Below are 18932 nucleotides of genomic sequence, written 5' to 3' on the forward strand. Positions count from 1 at the left end.
ACCTTTTCCTTATGCAAAAGCTTTTCTTTAGCTATTAGATTGTGTGAACATTTCTCCTGAACTTTGTTTGAGCATAAACATTTAGCTTGGCCTTATCATTATTATTATCATTATTATCATTATTATTATTACTTGTTAAGCTACAACCCTAGTTGGAAAATCAAGATGCGATAAGCCCCAGGGGTCCAACAGGGAAAATAGCCCAGCGAGGAAAGGAAATAAGGAAATGAATAATATACAAAAAAATGTAATTAACAATTGATATAAAATATTTTACGAACAGTAACAATATTAGAATAAATCTTTCATATATAAACTATAAAATCTTAAAGAACAAGAGGAGAAAGAAATATGATAGAACAGCGAGCCCGAGTGTATCCTCAAGCAAGAGAACTTTACTCCAAGATAGTGGAAGACCATGGTACAACGGCTCTGGCATTACCCAAAACTAGAGAACAATGCTTTGATTTTGTAGTGTCCTCCTAGAGGAGCTGCTTACCATAGCTAAATAGTCTATTCTACCCTTACCAAAAGAAAAGTAGCCACTAAATAATTACAATGCAGTATAATAACCCATCGAGCGAAGTATAATTGTTTGGTAATCTCTGTTATCAGATGTATGAGGACAAAGTAGAATATATAAGGAATTCCCCAGATTATTCGGCGTATGTGTAGGCAAGGGAAAAATGACCCGTAACCAGAGAGAAAGATCCAATGTAGTACCGTTTTGCCAGTCAAAGGACTCAATAACTCTCTAGCATTAGTATCTCAACAGGTGGCTGGTGCCCTAGCCAACCTGGTAACAATAAAGTGTAATACTTAGGTGTTGTGTTTGTATAAAGAATTTCGCTTGGTCTTGTTTAAGTATAAAAATGTTTACTTGGCCTCAAGACTCAAGTTTATGTAAATACTTTTTTTCCGTGGTCACGAGTTTTAGCAATTTCCTCTTCCTTGTGTTCGTATAAACCTTTTCTCAGACTTTGTGTTTGCATACAAAATTTTCATTGACCTCGTATTTGTATGAAATACTTCCCTTTGTTTTGTTTGCTTAATAAACATTTTCATTGGCATTGTTTCTGTAAACATTTTTTTCCTTGGTCTTGTATAAACATTATTTTTCCTTGACTTGTGTTTGTGTATATATTTTTTACTTTGGTTTGGTGTTTGTATGAAAGTTTTTATTTCCTTAGCCTTGTGTTCATGTACACTATTTTTGTCTTTGTGTTTTTATGAACATTTTCCTCGTCCTTGTGTTAGTGTATATATATTTCCGCTGACTTTATTTGTATAAAGATTCTTCCTTTGCCTTGTATTGGTGTATAATATTTGTCTTAAACGTAACATTTTAAAGGAAACAACAGATCTGATACTTTGCCAAGGATTCACCACTTTCCAAATCGTTTAGAGCCATAATCGATAATATCGCAGATTAGGCAAACAAATCAAGTGATCGATTTCCCTTTGCATCTACTAAATGTGGCCAAACAAAGGGAAACAGCTGTTGTCAGATATTATTATTATTATCATTATTATTGTTATTACTAGCTAAGCTACAACCCTAGTTGGAAAAGTAAGATGCCATAAGCCCAAGGGCTCCAACAGGGAAAAATAGCCCAGTGAGGAAAGGAAATAAGGAAATAAATAAACGATGTAAGAAGTAATGAAAATTAGAATAAAATATTTTAAAAACATTAACAACATTAAAACAGATATTTGATTTATAACCTATCAAAGAACTTATGTCAGCCTGTTCAACATAAAAACGTTTGCTGCAACTTTGAACTTTTGAAGTTCTACTGATTCAACTACCCGATTGGGAAGATTATTCCACAACTTGGTCACAGCTGGAATAAAACTTCTAGAGTACTGTAGCACTGAGCCTCTGTTTGAGGCTAAAACTCGAAGAGGGGCAATGAATATATTGGGATTAAATTGGGCTGCTTATTTTACCCATTTCTTAACTAATATGGATATCGGAACCAATCTATGGCCTTAAAAACAAATGTCTATCATAAGATATTGTAAGTTTGAAATCAAACTTCACAACTCGAGTACTGTACTCATATTATCTAAACATGATATCGTTATAAAAACTCTTTTTAAATCAATTGCTTTTGCCACGTTTTATGTCATATTACAATTATTGCCACCTACAATGTCCTTTCCTAACACACACACACACATACAGAGAGAGAGAGAGAGAGAGAGAGAGAGAGAGAGAGAGAGAGAGAGAGAGAGAGAGAGAGAGAGAGAGAGAGAGAGAGAGAGTGGGGGCTATAAAGGGAAAACTATCTTTTATCATATTTAAATGAAATTTGAATAAGGTATTCATACCATAGACATTAGATAAAGGTGTTTTACAGCCTAGATTTTAAAATATTTCCAAAATAATAATAATAAAAAAAAACTAATCAAATGTGTTACACTTGAGTTGGAACATAATTTCTGAAGCTTTGTGAAATTTTGGAAAACTGAACTTAATTTGCTAGTAGTTATTAAAGGGGCGTATAACCAGAACAATACTGTATGTAAAGTGATGCATTAGCCTACTGATAATATATCAACTCTTGAGGCTTTTCAAATACTAGTGAAAATATGTTTTTATTTTTTTTTTTGTAATTTTCTATAAGCACTTTCACATTTCTTGAACACATAATGCTAATTTTGCCCTTCATCCAGAACCAAGTTTTCCAGTTTATAAATTTACATCACATTTGCAATTTTCTTTATCGTTTTGCAAATATCAGTCATTGACCAGCGTAGGGCTATTCCTACTTTTACATGAAACCAATCATCTCCCGTCGGGCAGTACAAATTTTTACTTAAGATTTCCTTAATTATCTAAATTTATCATTACTATTTATAACAATTCCAATAGTTACAACAGAAATATTAATGTATTCTACTTTATATTAAGGACAGGTATGGATTGTGGATAATAATAATAATAATAATAATAATAATAATAATAATAATAATAATAACAACAATAACGACAATAATAATAATAATAATAATAATAATAATAATAATAATAATAATAATAATAATAATATAAACCACTATCACCAACCGCTTCCAACATCGGTACTACCAAGGGACATACTTTGACCTTGACTACTACTACCACTACTACTGCTACTACTACTATGGCTGCAACAAAAACAAAAACAACAACATCAGAAATGATGATGATAACATTTGAAAGAATCTTAATCTAAAATCCCATTAAAAAGATTGTAATGGGTGACAAGCATCATAACAATGGTACAATGGCCAAAGTTTTAAATTTTCAGTATATCAGCACATTAAATATTAAATTTTAGAATTTTCATTCTCAAATCCTTTTACTACATAAAAATTTCAATCTGCTTTTCCAGTGGAGTTATTCCTTTTAAGAACTTTATACCGGTTTGCGCAAAATAGATTTCTAGCGTACCATTATTAGGTAGTTAATAACAATTTTGATGATTTTATTCTGTTAAAAGTAATTTTATAAGTTGGAGGGTCGATGAAAGTCTTCAAATTTTGGTGATGAAATTAATAAAGCGAGAAAATATTGTGTTCCTCCATGTGAAATAATCAGTCATTTCGTTCATTTAAATTTTGGCGGGGCTCTAACAGAGTCATCTATTAGTGACAGAGCAAACCATATCCTCTGTTTACATTTGTAATTTAGCGAGTTCTTAATGCGCTACAAGAAACATACTAGATTTTCTGATTCAGTAGCGAATAGATTTCTATACTTATACCATAAATAGAAATGAAAATATATAATGTATCTTTAGTAAATAAATTATTACTATATATTTCATAATAAAAAACCACGAAAATAAACGATGATGAATAATATCAATTTTTCACTATCGCCATCTGTTGACGTACTGTCGAACTAAGAAGAAAGGAGCGGTGTTGGTGCACGTTTTCGCGCCATATTACCTTTGGATAGTCATATTTTAGATTAATTTGGACCTCACCCTGTGTTATTTTGATATGTGATCTTACGTTGCCACAATCACCAGGGCAAATACAAAGGACATACGCTACAATTTCCAAAGAAAAGGGTGAGTTGGCGGCGTGAAAGTTGAATATGGTGGTGACACTTGTGATCGTCAGAGCCATCTCTTGCACAACAAAACTATTAATACGGAAGATCTCCCGTTCCTTGAACCCTTCTACTTAAACTCTGTGTCCCTTTATCCAAACAAGTAAATGACTGATTTCACCAATGATGACTACTAAACCACCATAAAAAGGCCTCAATTTCCGGCAAATGATTATTAGAGAAAGTTAGGCGAGATGATGCATTTTGGTCCGGGAGGTAGACGATTTTGCTTATCAGGAGAAATAGGTTATAATCTTGAACCGCTTTTACCTTTATAGGTCTGCTCATTTTAAGTCTGCCCTTTGAAAATGCCTAACGATTTTTGAAAAGTCAGTGTATATTCATGACCTGGGCCGCTTTATTAAGTCGGCATGAGCGAAAATGCTTTTATTTATTGTGACATTCTGTTGTTTACCGAAGCAAATTTTCCTCTCGGTCAGGGGAAAATGATGAAGGGATTGGAATTCCGTTATTTCTTATTGGCATTTTGAGTTGAACTTGAAGGTATATGAATTAGGAGGGTGTATCATATACCAAGTAGTTTAGGTTAAAATTAAAAATTAGTTGTAGAACCGTGTTATGGTTTTGATTGAGCCAGAGGCCTTGATTCATTGGCTGGCCGAATAGTAAAGTTTGACTGTATCACAGGGTATCATTTCCAACAGAAAATATATGTCTTCCTGTATTAAATAACGTGATTTAACCAAATCTGACCTTCATTTCAGTGTCATTTTCGAAGAGAACGGACTCTTTTTTTTCAATAGAAAAAAAGTTTTTTCCCTAGGTTACATTACCCTGTAATACCACCATAACATATTTACGCTTAGTCTGCTATTATTGTTATTATTATAGCTACACTCCAGGTTGGAAAAGTAGGGTGCTTTAAGCCTAGGGCTTCCAAAAGGACAAATTGCAGGTCTAGGTCTTATTTACTGCAGGATGAATTAGCGAATATGTTTACAGGCCAACTGGTGTTTGCATGTATTGTAAATTGTCAATTTGTGTACTAAATTAGGATATTGCATTGTCAATTTGTAGGCCCAGTGACTTCTGCGGCTGATTAACTTTTTGCCCATTTATTTCCGTAGTACAAGAATAACCATTAGATTGAGAACCGTGTCAGAGAGAATAAATATTTTATATATTGGAAATAATTTTAGCTCTGCATCAAAAGGCAAGTAAAGCTGAGAAATTTTAAAGAATATTCCCACATTTACTCAAATTCCATTATCGTCTAGGAGTGGGTCTGGTTTTTGCCATAGAAGATTATGATAATAGTGCCGATTAATTCATAGAGAAAGTTAGAAATTGCATGAATATATGTGTTCAAATTTTTATCCAGGAAAATGTTATCCACAAGGAGTTTATTGTATTATAGTTTGCATAAAGAACAAAGTGATCAATATTTAGAGAAATACCACAGGCTAATGCTCACCAAAGCTTTGGAAGTCTCATTAGCCTTTGAGAAGTAGGCGGAGCCTATGTATATCAACGGCCAGTTCCTTCAGTGAGCATAAAATATGGACACCAAATAAACTAAATTTCCCCCTCCTAACCTAACCTACAAGCCGGTTCCTTACCTACTTGCCTAGTTATCCCCTTGGGACCCCCTTACACTGCTGTATTCTTAGTCAGCCATCAACATACATACAGTACATGTGGCCGCTATTATACATACACCCCAAGTAGGCTTTTTAACTTTGAATGTCATTGAGTACCTGTCAATTTTGCATGTTAGGATCCTATTATATTCTTGAAACTCATGAATCTACCTGTAAATTTTGTAATGGTAGTAATGGAAATCCAGTATAGCCTAACTTGAGATGATGCTATCTAATTACTAACAATAAGTAAATGTTGAGATATACTTACGTAATATATGATATACTGTATGTTGTGTATTTTAAAGAAAAAGAAAGCCAAGTGATTTTTTGAAATTTTCAATTTCTCGGACAAGGTTATAGTTTGGCAGACACGGGTCTCTTCTGGCAGAAAATAAATTCAAATATAATATGTAATAGAGATATGTCCTACTTTAAGATGCCCCCTTATATGCATGTCATTACCAGGCGAGCTTTACTTTTACTAGGACTAATTAGTAGTTTTGTCCACTGTTCTGCAAACTGCCCAAATCTAACCATTTTGTATTGAAGTTAAATTTACAACTTTGAGGACTTGAATAATGACATTGAAATTACATTTTCATACATATGTAATTGTGCTTTTCGAATGAGTCCAACCTTCATTTCTGTCAGAAATTAGTAGTTTTAAAGATACAGGATCCCCGGGGAAGGACTAGTTAGCAGGACCGTCCTCCGTTCTGCAAACCACCAAAACTGACCCTCATTTCTATCAGTCATAAATTTACAGTTTAGACCAGGGCAGGATTTGAGTTATTATAATTGCATTTAGGTACATTATTGTGTGTTTTGAATGAGTCAGACCTTCATTTAAAGGTTTAAAGGTCGCTCATGAATGTCAGAGGCAAGGGATAGTGACATTGCCCTAGCAATCAGGACAATGACCTAGAGACTGACCATATATTATATTATCAGCGCCCAAGCCTCTTCCATGCAAGTTAGGACGAAGGAGGGCCAGGCAGTGGCTGCTGATGACCCAGCAGATAGACCTATAGGCTCCCCCAAACCCCCCAGCCGTAGCTCACAAGGATGGTTAGGTTTCAGACACTAGTGAGTCTGAGCCGGACTCGAACTCCCGTCTGGCAAAACCAGACAGAGACGTTACCAATCAGGCCACAACAACCTGATGAGAACAGTAAGAGTAATGTACCATGAGAAAATATGGCGATTTTAGACAGGCGAAAACACAAAACGTATAAAAAAGGGATGCAACCCTACTTAAGGGGACTGTTCGTTATGGCGTTTGATGTAACAACTTTAAAAAATCGAAAATCGTTTTATTGTTTCTATGTACTGTATGCAGAAATATATCGTACATGCTCTCCAGAAGTTTCAGCCAATTATTTTTACAAATAATGAAGATATAGTGGTCTTTTAATGATGATGTCATCCTTACTGTGTCGTCTGCATGTCTGAATTTGACGGATCGTCTTTTTATGTTAATTTTTGCATGTATATAGTGATTTTTTCACTTACGTTTTGAAATCTTGTACGTCCGGCAGAGATGGAAGGCATTGGTGGTAATGGGTAGGCTAATGTAAACTACAATCTATGAGAAGACCAGCCAGAGTTTCCAAAGACGTATGGAAGTTACGTTGCGTGCGTGTTTGTTTACTTGCAGTTTGTATGTACAGTACTGTACATTGTGTTTTCACAACGTCTGCGTGAACTTTATAGCAAGGCCAATGTTACCTAAGGTCAAAGAAAAAACAAAAAGTAAGCTGAGAGCAACAAAAAATGAACCAAGTTGAGAGAAACACGAAAAAGAGTTCAAAGCTGGAACATTCTAACTACAACTATGGAAACAATGAGAGGTCGCTGGCAATTCATGACACCCTTACACCAAGTGTATTAGTAAACTTAGGGTTTAAATACCTCGTAAGGAAGCCTTCATATAGGAATAAACCAATTAAAGTACAAAGTAAGGTTGTCATAGTAATGTTATCTTGATTTTTTTAAGAAAAAGGCAAAAATTTATTGAAAATCTTTGGAAGCTCATAACTCAAAAACATACTTAATCACACTTAGGTAAATTTTTCTCACTTAGTTATAGTTTAATTTTAGAGAGAAAGTTATCATTGAAAAGAGGAGTAAAAATCTCACAATTTTGAGTAACAGAATTTTTATTTTCCTTTTTCTCTTATTCATGATTATTTTACGTCTAGAGGAAGAAAATTAAGAAAAAAAAATCATTAGAAAAAGTAAAAGGAAAATCGAAAATCTGTCGCCCAGAATTATTTGATTTATAAAGAAGTTTTGATGATATGATTTTCAATACAATTGGTGTCATATTAGTGGTGAAAAATGTGCCTACATTTTTTTTTTTTTAAATCTTGATTTTTGCTAATAGATAAAAAAAGTATTTGATCAAATGACTTGAAATTTTTATATGATGAAGGTATTATATATGTCTAAACATATATAAAAATTGTGTACTATTTTTTATTAGAAAAAAATGCAGGTCAAAGCGGACGGTCCCCTTAAACACAGTGTCTAATGTAATCTAGGGTGCTTGGTGGCCTCCCTCTGATCTCACCGTTGATGTTGAATCACTTTGAAAACCTATCAATACACCACTTAGATAATTAGGGAAGCAGTATTACTTATATCTTATTCAGAACAAGAGTTTGCAGATGGTTAAAAGAAAACATTCATTATCCTCTTGTGGCGTAAACTGAAAAAATACTGCCTAACTTTTCTAACCATTTTCTTTAATTCAGAAAATATAATTGTTCCAACACGAATACTTACCCAGAACTACTTTCTTGGGAGTTACCTGTAATCTCCTCTCTACCGACCAGAGTTTTGTGTAGAATACCCTCAATCTCGTTTTCTATGGAGGCCTACCTCGGCATTAAAGAATGTGCCCCAAGGGTAGGCTTAGCGCTAGGTCGATGTCTGCTTGGGTCGAAATCGTCAGTAAGTTCTCTGGTCGCGACGTGTCACCACATCGCTCTCGTTCTCTATCAATCCTTTGTGTGCGTTGTGTGTGTCCCTCGTGTTTCCCGCGTGGTAACTTGTGTTTCCTGTGTATTGTTCCCGGGTGTTCCTGTGTGTTCACCTTCCACCCTTGTGCTTCCCCAGTGTATTCCTTGATTCCCTGCGTGCCTGTGTCTTGCGTTTGTGCATTATGGAGCAAATCCGCCGTTGTCCTGGGCCTAGAGCCGGAAAATCGTGTGGAGCGTTCCTCTCCAAGCCTGAAGTGGACCCTCACTCCCTTTGCTACTCCTGTAGGGGAAGAGTTTGTTCGTCATCGGATACGTGCCCCGAGTGTGTAGGTTGGAGTGATATCCAGTGGGTACGTTACGGAACTAAGAAGAGAAAATCGTCGAAACGTTCACCCAGGAAAGCTAGCGTTACTTCGCCGCTACCATCACCCAGTGAACGGTCCAACGGGGCCTCTGTTTCGCCGTCCCCTACACAGAGTAGGGGCCGAGGTAAGTCTGTCGTGGGGAAAGAACAGAGCGATCTTCCCCAAGAATCTAGTGAAGGTGCAGTGGGGGTCGCGGGTCCTTCTAGGGCTAGTGAAGAGCCCAGCAGTGCGTCCGGAGACTCGGCCCTTGTGCTCGGGGGGCACGTGTCCTCCGATGACCCCTTGTGGGGTAGTAACGTTGTGTCTGTATCTTCGCCCCCTTCGTGGGCCTGTGTTTCAGGGTCTTCGGCAGGCGGCGACAACCAGGGTAAGTTAGGTTCTACGGGGAGTGATGCCTTCGGTTGGAAGCTTCCGAAGACACCAGGTAGGTCCCCTTTGCGAATGGAAGAGGGCCTGGATCCCGGGTTTCCTGGTGTTGGGCATCAATCATCGTTCCCGACCCCTCTCACGGAAGTCCCCGAAGAATTCCTTCAACCTTCTACCTTGGGCACTCAACGAGTCACGAAGTTCCCCGCGGTCCCCGCTCCCGCCCGCCGTACGGTAAGTGCAGTGTCGTCGGGCTCTTCAGAGAAGTATTACTCGTCGGGGGAAGACGCCAGGAGGAAACATCGCCGTCGGAGAGAGCGGTCCAGGAGCAGGCGTTTCCGTTCAAGGTCGCGCTCCAGATACAGCAGGAAACGCTCCCGCTCTCCAAGACGAAAGTACAGAAGGAGTAGGTCACCGGATGGCGATTTGGTCTTCGTACCCCGTGAGACAGAAGTACGTTGTTCCCCGGACCGCCGGTCCAAGGAGTTCTCGCCAAGGAGACCTTCCTCCAAGCACGGTTTTGACCCTCGCAAGCAGGTTCGCGAGAAGGACTCTACAGGCAGGCATAAGACCTCGAAGCCTCCGGTTCACCCCGCCCAGCGGCGGGAACCGCGCTTCCTTTCGGGCAGCCTGGCCGAACCAGCCCAGCTGGTGCGGCCTTCAGGTCGGAAGGAACGGTTCCCGCTGTCGGGTCAGCCCACGGGAACCGCGTCCTCGTCCCCCAGAGACCTTGAGCGGACGTTAGTCCTCACTGGGTCGACGATGCCTGCGCTAACCCCTGCCCCTGGTGCGGACGCCTCCGCCGAAGAAGTCCAGTACCTCGGTAGGGCGGCGGCCCTGGCACCAAGAACAAGACGTCCGGTGGGTGTGCCCGGTGACCCGGCTTCCCGGTCTGAAGCCGAGACCCCGGCTGACGGTAGGGAGGGTTCCCCAACGGAGGACTCGGCCTATAGAAGGGTGATTGGCCTGATCAGGAGGCACCATAAAATTGAAGAACCTGCAGCTACTGACGAGGACTACTGGAGGTCCAGCCTTATACGACTAATGCAGACCCCTACCCAACCTAAGACCTCTCTAGCTCTCCCTCTAGCCCGAGATCTTGTCCTAGGGCAAGAATATGTAGACAAAGTGGTGGCTAGTAATACCGAGGCCCCCAAAACTCAGAGTTCTTCAAAATTACTCCAGGGTCTCAAGACTCAGGGCAAGGTATATGTACTGGAAGGGCGTCGTCCAGGCCCCTGTAAAGTAGAACCTTCCCTTGACATCCTGGGTCAGGGCGTCTCGGAGGATAGAGCCTCTTCGGCCCCAGTTTGTTTTTCTCCATCGGAGGCCTCCATGATGGAAGAAATGTCAAGGGACCTGGTGCACGTCTCCTCTTGGCTGGACTGGTGGGCTTCCACCTTAGTAGGAGTGCAAGCCTCGTTCGACCCCACGGACCCGGAACAGCAGAACCTCCTGAGGGAACTTATTACCTCTGGGGGTAAAACCTTGAAGTTTTTGACGTACCAGTCTCTCGCCTTGACAGCTAATTGGGTACTCCGCAAGAGAGACACCATCCTGGCTAAGGTGTCCCGGAAGGTCCCAGATAGGGAAGCACGGGTCATGAGGAGCCTGCCCTTGTGGGGTGACTCCTTGTTCCCCTTAAAATAATTAGAGACCATTTTGGAGAAGGTTTCGAAGAGGAAAGATTTGAGCACCCCCAGGCCTGCGCCTACAAGGAGACCGCCCTACAAGAGGTCCGTCTCAAACAGTGCCGCGACGGCTCAGGCCTCCCCCGGCACAACGAGGAGAGAGGCTCCTTCTTCCTCCTGGTCCTCAGCCCCCGCCCCCCCCCCCCCCCCCCCCCCCCCCCGGAGGGGGGCTCCAGCATGTTCAACCTCCTTTAAGACAGGTTATTCTGCCTCTAGGAGAGGCCGTTCAGGCCGCTCCTCCAGAAGGAGATAGAGTGAGAGGCCCCCTATCCCCGCCCAAGCCTCGGGTTGGGGGATGCCTCAGTCTACATTGGCAAGCCTTGGACAGTGTCCGTACTGAAGGAGGGCTACAGACTACCGTTCTTAGCAGAACCACCCCCTCTAATCCCGGCCAGCCGGGCGGAATGGCTGGCCCCCAAGGACCCGTTGAAGAAGACCGCCCTTCAAGAGGAAGTGTCCTCCATGTTGGAGAAGGGCGCCATGGAAGAAATTCTTCACCCAGGCCCGGGTTTCTACAGTCGCCTGTTCTTGGTAGAAAAGGCGACGGGGGGGTGGAGGCCGGTTATAGGAGGCATCACAGACTGGACGAACCCGAGCCCTCCTCCGACGAAGTCTGGCTCTCAAGCCTCAGCAGGCTGGCTGATGCCCCGGTGCAGCAGAGACCCTTGCTAGCCCTGCCTTTGGCCAGGGATGTTAGGCTGGGTAGGGCTCAGGTGGACAAGATCGTGGCCAACCATGCAGAAGCCCCCAAGACCCAGAGTTCCTCCAAGCTTCTTCAAGGCCTAAAATCCCAGAGCCGGTTTTACCTTCCTGAAGGGCATCTCGTGGGTCCCTGTACTGTGGAACCTGCAATTGCCATCCTGGGGCAAGGAGCAGCTGAAGAGAGGGCTACTACCGCCCCGATCTGTTTCTCCCCTTCAGAAGCTGCCATGATGGAGGAGATAGCCAAGGACCTGGTGAACGTTTCCTCCTGGCTGGATTGGTGGGCCTCCACGCTGGTAAGCTTCCAGTCCTCCTACGACCTCACCATCCCGGAGAACCAGGCCTTACTGAAGGAGCTGATTAGCTCGGGAGGTAAAGCCCTTAAGTTTCTCTCGTATCAATCCATCGCGCAGGCTGCCAATTGGGTTCTGCGAAAAAGGGATACGGTGCTCAACAAGCTCGTAAGGAGGCTCCCCAACAGAAAAGCAATGTCCATGAGGAGTCTACCCCTGTGGGATGACTCGGTTTTCCCCCTGAAGGCAGTGGAAGAGACGGTAGAGAGGGTCAGGAGGCTGAAGGATACGGGAGACTCCAGACCCCCTCCAGCGAGAAGACCTACCCATAGAAGGGCACCCTCCGACGCCTCCCATCCTCCTCGCGCCTCACCTAGTCAACCCAGGAGAGACGCTCTACTACAGCCTGGTCTCAGTCTTCTCAGCCCTCCCATAGTGGAACGTCTTCAATGCAATCATCCTTCAGATCTTCCTATACAGCAGCCAGAAGAGGTCGTTCAGGCCGTGCCTCTAGAAGGAGATAGGGAGAGAGGCCCCCTACTCCTACCGAAGCGTCAGGTGGGGGGATGCCTCAAACATTCTTGGCAAGCATGGAGAGACCACGGAGCAGATCTGTGGACTGTAGCAGTCCTGAAAGAAGGGTACAGGTTGCCCTTCCTGGCGGACCCCCCACCTCTAATGCCAGATCAACAGGCAGAGTGGTTGGCACCAAGGACCCCTTGAGAAGGACGGCCCTAGAAGAGGAGGTCTCTGCGATGCTGGCGAAAGGGGTGATAGAACCAGTCAAGAACCCGGGCCCGGGGTTGTACAGCAGACTCTTCCTGGTGGAGAAAGCGTGCAAGACCGACTTCAAGATGGACACCCCGAAGTCGGTCCTAGCGGCCTTGAGGGAGGGGGACTTCATGATGTCCATAGACCTCAAAGACGCGTACTTCCAAATCCCTGTTTACCCCTCCAGCAGGAAGTACCTAAGGGTAAAATGGGTGCCCAAGCGTTGCAGTTCAAGACCCTCTGCTACGGTCTGTCCACAGCCCCCAAGGTCTTCACGAGGGTCTTCACATCAGTCTTAGCCTGGGCACACGAAGAGGGCATCCGCCTGATTCGGTACCTGAACGACTGGTTGTTGCTTTCAGCCTCAGGGGAAGTACTGAGGGAGCAAGGCGCGAAGCTCCTGTGGTTCTGCAACGTCCTGGGTATCATCATCAACCTAGAGAAGTCCCAACTGATACCCTCCACCAGGATGACCTACCTCGGAATGGTCCTGGACTCCTGGTTGGTGAGAGCTTTCCCTTCCGCGGAGAGACCGGACAACTTGGACCAGATCCTCCAGCTCTTCCTGTCGAACCAGCCCAGGAGAGCCAAGGACTGGCAAAGACTGATAGGCCACCTCGTGTTGTTGGAGAAGCTAGTCCCCCAGGGGAGACTCAAACTCAGGGGAGTCCAATGGAACCTGAAGGAGACCTGGAACCAGAGAGACTCCCCCCACAATGTGGTCCCGGTGTTCCCGGAGACGAAGGAGCTCCTAGAGTGGTGGATCGCCAGATCGAACACCCTCAAGGGAATGCCCTTCGCAGCTGACCCTCCGGAGATGATTCTGTTCACGGACGCATCCAAGGAGGGGTGGGGTGCCCATCTCCTCGGCAGGACAGCAAGAGGAAGTTGGACGGACGTAGAGAAAAACCAGCACATAAACGTACTAGAGATGATGGCAGTGCGAAGAGCGTGCCAAGAGTTCGTCCATCAGCTCCGGGGAAACACCGTGGCACTGATGTGCGACAATGCCACGGTGGTGGCCTACATAAAGAAACAAGGATGACTAAAATCGAAGGAGTTGTGCATCCTCACGTTGAGACTGCTGGAATGGGCCGAAGGGGAATAGATCAAGGTCTCAGCAAGGTTCATTCTAGGGAAGAGAAACGTCCTGGCCGACGGCCTCAGCAGAATGGGTCAAGTGGTAGGATCCGAGTGGTCCTTGCCACCGGAATGGGGTTCACCAGTGTTGGACCTCTTCGCAACGAGACTGAACGCACAGCTCCCCGTGTTTTGTTCTCCTGTGCCAGATCCAGAAGCGGCGTTCGAGGACGCCTTCCAGCACCCTTGGGACAACCTCGACGTTTACGCCTTCTCTCCCTTCGGGATGCTCAGACAGGTCCTCAATAAGGTGAGGCCAGCGGACAACCTGTGGATGACTTTGGTAGCGGCCTGGTGGCTGGAGAGAGAGTGGTTCGCGGATCTAAAGGAACTTGCGCGCCTTCCACCTTGGCCCCTTCCGGACAGGCCAGACCTTCTCCGGCAGCCCCATTTTCAAAGGTTCCACGAGAACCCTCGGTTCCTCAGCCTTCATGCGTGGAGGTTATCGAGCGTCTCCTGAGGAAGGAAGGATATTCTTCGAGAACGGCAGCAAGGATGTCAGGGTATCTGAGGCGTTCATCAGCGGCAGTATACCAGGCAAAGTAGGCCACATTCACTAAGTGGTGCGTCTCGAGGAACATCAAACCATTGAGGGCCTCCGTTCCAGAGATATCGGACTTCCTAGACTATCTCATGGACGAGGTAAACATGTCCATCCCAGCCATCAAAGGAGTCCGGGCTGCTCTGGGTCAAGTCTTCCTCCTGAAGGGCATCGACCTGGGTGCCTACAGACATATCTCGATGCTCATCAGGAGCTTCGAACAATCGTGCCCCTATCAAGCCAGTAGGGTGCCCCTGTGCGATGTGGCCAGAGTCCTGAAGATGCTGTCAGAACCTCCCTTCAAACCCCTAAAGGACATCTTGGACAAGGAATTCGCCCTCAAGACAGTTTTTCTGTTAGCTCTGGCATCAGCAAAACGGGTAGGGGAGTTGCACGGACTGTCGTACGAGGTATCTCACTCGAAGGGTTGGCGTGAGGCTACCTTCAGGTTCGTCCCATCCTTCGTGGCAAAGACTCAGAATCCAGCCGTTTGGTATCCCAAGTTTGAAGGGTTCTCAGTGCCGGCAATTCCTCGTTCGGACAACTTGAGGGACTTGCTGCTGTGCCCTGTCAGGGCAGTACGAAAATACTTAGAGGACAGCCAGACTTCGACCTGAGATCAAGAGTCTGTTCGTCTCCTCGGGACTAGTGAAGAAGCCAGTCTCCAAGAATACTATCTCCTTCTGGCTACGGCAGGTGATCGTCAGGGCCTACAGTAGTGCAGGGTTCCTTCCAGGAAAGCCCAGACTACATGACATTAGGGGTCTAAGTACTTCATTGGCATTTGAGAAAAATATGGCAGTGGGCCAGATCCTGAGGGCAGGTACTTGGTCTAACCAGTCAACCTTCACAGCTCACTACTTGAAGGACTACTCAAGGAAGTCCCTAGACGGGTTCTTGATAGGTCCCGTAATTTCCGTGCTCCAAATGGTTTAAAGGTGTAGCCCGTGACAACCGCGGGTAGTAAGTCAAAGAGACACAGGTTCTTTCCTTAACCTCCCTTGTTCTTCCTTCCCCTGCTCCCTTACCGAAATGACTTCAGTAGTCCCCTGAAACTGCCATGGGATACACTATCGTTGGAAGGACATGTCTCCTAGGATTTCTTGCAGGGGTGAGTTACTTAGACACTAAGATGGGTTTGTGCGTAGTTTTCCCTATTCTCTCGTGTTTTCCTTGGGGTCAGCAGAACCTAGTCTCCTATCTAGGTTCCTCTTAAATACTTCTGATGGTCTCTAGGTCATGAAGGACACTCCCACTTCCTAAGGTGTGTCTCCTAAGAAAGTAGTTCGAGGTAAGTACTCAGTGTTGGAACAAATCACAAATTTTAAGGAATTTGTATTTTTCCCAACAGTACTTACCTCGAACTACTTTCGGGTAATGGCCCACCCATCCTTCCCCGAGTGCCTTGCTGGACCTCATAGAAACCTAAGCTATCAAGAACTTACTGGGGATTGAGACCTGAGCAAGCATGCTCTCTGACCCGGGGTTGCCTTAGGGCACGTATCACACCACCTGAGGTTGCCCCTCATAGAAAACGGGAGTAGGGTAAACTACACAAAACTCTGGTCGGTTGGGAGGAGATCCCAGATACTCCTAAGAAAGTAGTTCGAGGTGAGTACTACAGTGATACCTCGGTACTCGACCATAATCCGTTCGAGATCCGTGTTCGACCTCCGATTTGTTCGAGTACCGAATTTTTTTTCCCCATAAGAAATAATGGTATATATTCTATTCCGTTCCCAAGCACTCGAACAGGCCCAAAATATTAATAAAACGTGTACCTAAACAACAATAATTATCTAAATGTGTATGAAATTGGTCAGAAAATCCTATAAAACAATTTTAAACCATTTACTGTACTAAAATAAAACAATTTTAAACCATTTTCTGTACTGTAGTGAACATACCTTTGAGCAGCGGTTCGATGGCATACAGGGATGGATGTGGAGAGGATGGAAGGGGGAGGTTACTGCTTGGAAGGAGAGTCCCCTTCCATGATGTGGCGGGGTAGTTCTCCTTCAGGAGTTATTTCTCTCTCCAATGAAAGGGTGGGCAGATCTATTTCAGGGGTTTCTTCTCTTCTTTGTCTCTTCTTTGGAGGAGAAACAGGCTTTGATGTAGCAGCTTTCTTTTCTTTTGTGAAAAACTGGTCTATTGTTAATTGTTTCTTCCTCCTCTGCAGTATTTTTCGAAAATGATACATGACACTATCATTAAACATATGCACTGCCCGGTTTGCTACTGCAATTTCTGGGTGGTATTTTTCAGCAAAAGCCTGCACATCTGCCCACTTGGAACAAATTTCATTGATGAGAGAACTTGGAACATCCTCCCTTACCTCATCCTCTTCTGAAGATTCCTGCTCCACAATCAGATCCTGCTGCTGTTGTTGTTGCAGGTGCAACAATTCCTCCACAGTCAACTCGGTAGAATGGCTTTCTACAAGCTCATCAATATCATCCTTGTCGACCTCAAGCCCCAAACTCCTGCCCATGACAACAATTTCCTCAACGACATCAGTGTCATCAGAAATTACAGGGGTAGCAGTGCTTGGACCCGCCTCTGGTTGGAAACCTTCAAACTCCCTCTCTGTGACACATGATGGCCACAGCTTACGCCAGGCAGAGTTCAATGTCCTATAGGTCACACCTCGCCAAGCTTGGTCAATCATGTTAACAGAGTTGAGGATGCTGAAGTGTTCCTTCCAGAATTCCTTTAGGGTCAACTTCGTGTCACTGGTCACTTCAAAACACTTTCTGAAAAGGGCCTTGGTATAGAGTTTTTTGAAGTTTGAAATGACCTGTTGGTCCATGGGCTGGAGTATGGGAGTAGTATTGGGGGGCAAGAATTTGATTTTGATAAAGCTGTATTCTTCTTTCAAGTCATCCTCGAGACCTGGAGGATGTGCAGGAGCATTGTCCATAACCAGAAGACATTTCATTGGCAAGCTCTTTTCAATGAGGTAAGCCTTAACCTGGGGGGCAAACACTTCGTTTATCCACTCAGTAAAGAATTGTCTTGTGACCCAAGATTTAGTGTTCGAGCGCCACATAACTGGTAGTGCACTTTTACAAATATTATTTCGTTTGAACACCCGGGGGTTGTCCGAGTGGTACACTAACAAGGGTTTGATCTTGCAATCGCCACTTGCATTTGCACACAGCAACAATGTTAGCCTATCTTTCATTGGCTTGTGACCTGGCATCTTCGTCTCGTCCTTGGTAATGTACGTATTGGCTGGCATTTTCTTCCAAAATAACCCAGTCTCATCACAATTAAAGACTTGTTGTGCGATCAAATTTTGTTCATTTATGTACCGATCGAATTCCCCCACGTATTTATCGGCTGCAATTTGATCCGAACTAGCTGCCTCCCCATGCCTAGTAACACGATGAATACCTGTTCTATTACGAAACTTTTCAAACCAACCCCTGCTCGCTTTAAATGTAAATGAATCACTTTCACTGGTACTCGGACTTTTCTTCACTAATTCTTCATAGATATGCAACGCTTTTTCACAAATGAACGCTTCACTAACACTTTCCCCGGCCAACTGTTTTTCTTTAATAAATATTAAAAGCAACTTTTCCATCTCCTCAATCACTTGTGGCCTTTGCTTAGTTACCGCCGTAACTCCCGTTGCAACATTCGCCTTCTTAATCATTTCTTTATGCTTTAAAAACGTAGAAATGGTCGACTTCGCCATTCCGTATTCTACCGCTAAATCGGACACTCGTACACCATTCTCATATTTCGCTATAATTTCCTTCTTCAACTCGATCGTTGTTCGCACTGTTTTCCTCTTCTCCTTCCCCTTAACACTCATTACTTTCTTGGGACTCATTATGAAAGCTAAAAAAGCAATTAAAAGCACTGAAAATCACTAAATCACAACGAATGCTGATCGCGCGTTGTCTGAGTGACGCTCTCGAGAGAACTGATGCTTCCCGAACAAGCGAGAGTGGCCGAGATGGCGCGATCATCACAAAGCCCATGCGGTCGTCACGTGTTCGGCTGGTCGAGTACCGAATTTTTGGTCGAGCACCGCAGCAAAAATTTCTCGAAAATTTTGGTCGAACTCCGAATTGTTCGAGTATAGAGTCGTTCGACTACCGAGGTATCACTGTATTAGGAAAAATACAAATTACTTAAAATTTGTGATTTGTTCCAATACCTAATACAAACCATTTCACTCTTTACTATGGATATATATTTAGGCAAAAGCTGAAACTAGCAATAAGACTTAGTGATGAAAAACTACCCAGCACTAGTTAGCTGGGGTTAGATTAGCCACCCCACTCACTGCGATGGATGATCCGCCAGAGCTTCTTGTGCTCTTAGTTGCAGCTACCTCCACTACTGCTCATATG

General features: G+C 43.9%; 1 protein-coding gene across 5 annotated transcripts in view; it reads left to right on the forward strand.

Annotated features, from left to right (window-relative positions):
• Positions 1–3887: 3887 nt before the first annotated feature.
• pds5 (cohesin associated factor B pds5) overlaps positions 3888–18932 on the forward strand; it is a 180145-nt gene continuing 165100 nt past the window's right edge. For 2 of the 5 annotated variants that reach the window (XM_068386964.1, XM_068386968.1), the window contains exon 1: positions 3888–4064. The gene's annotated coding sequence lies outside the window, so the exon portion shown is untranslated. The other 3 variants (XM_068386967.1, XM_068386966.1, XM_068386965.1) reach the window with 3 other exon arrangements.

This window comes from Palaemon carinicauda, chromosome 14 (assembly GCF_036898095.1).
Source record: "Palaemon carinicauda isolate YSFRI2023 chromosome 14, ASM3689809v2, whole genome shotgun sequence".
NCBI lineage: Eukaryota > Metazoa > Arthropoda > Malacostraca > Decapoda > Palaemonidae > Palaemon > Palaemon carinicauda.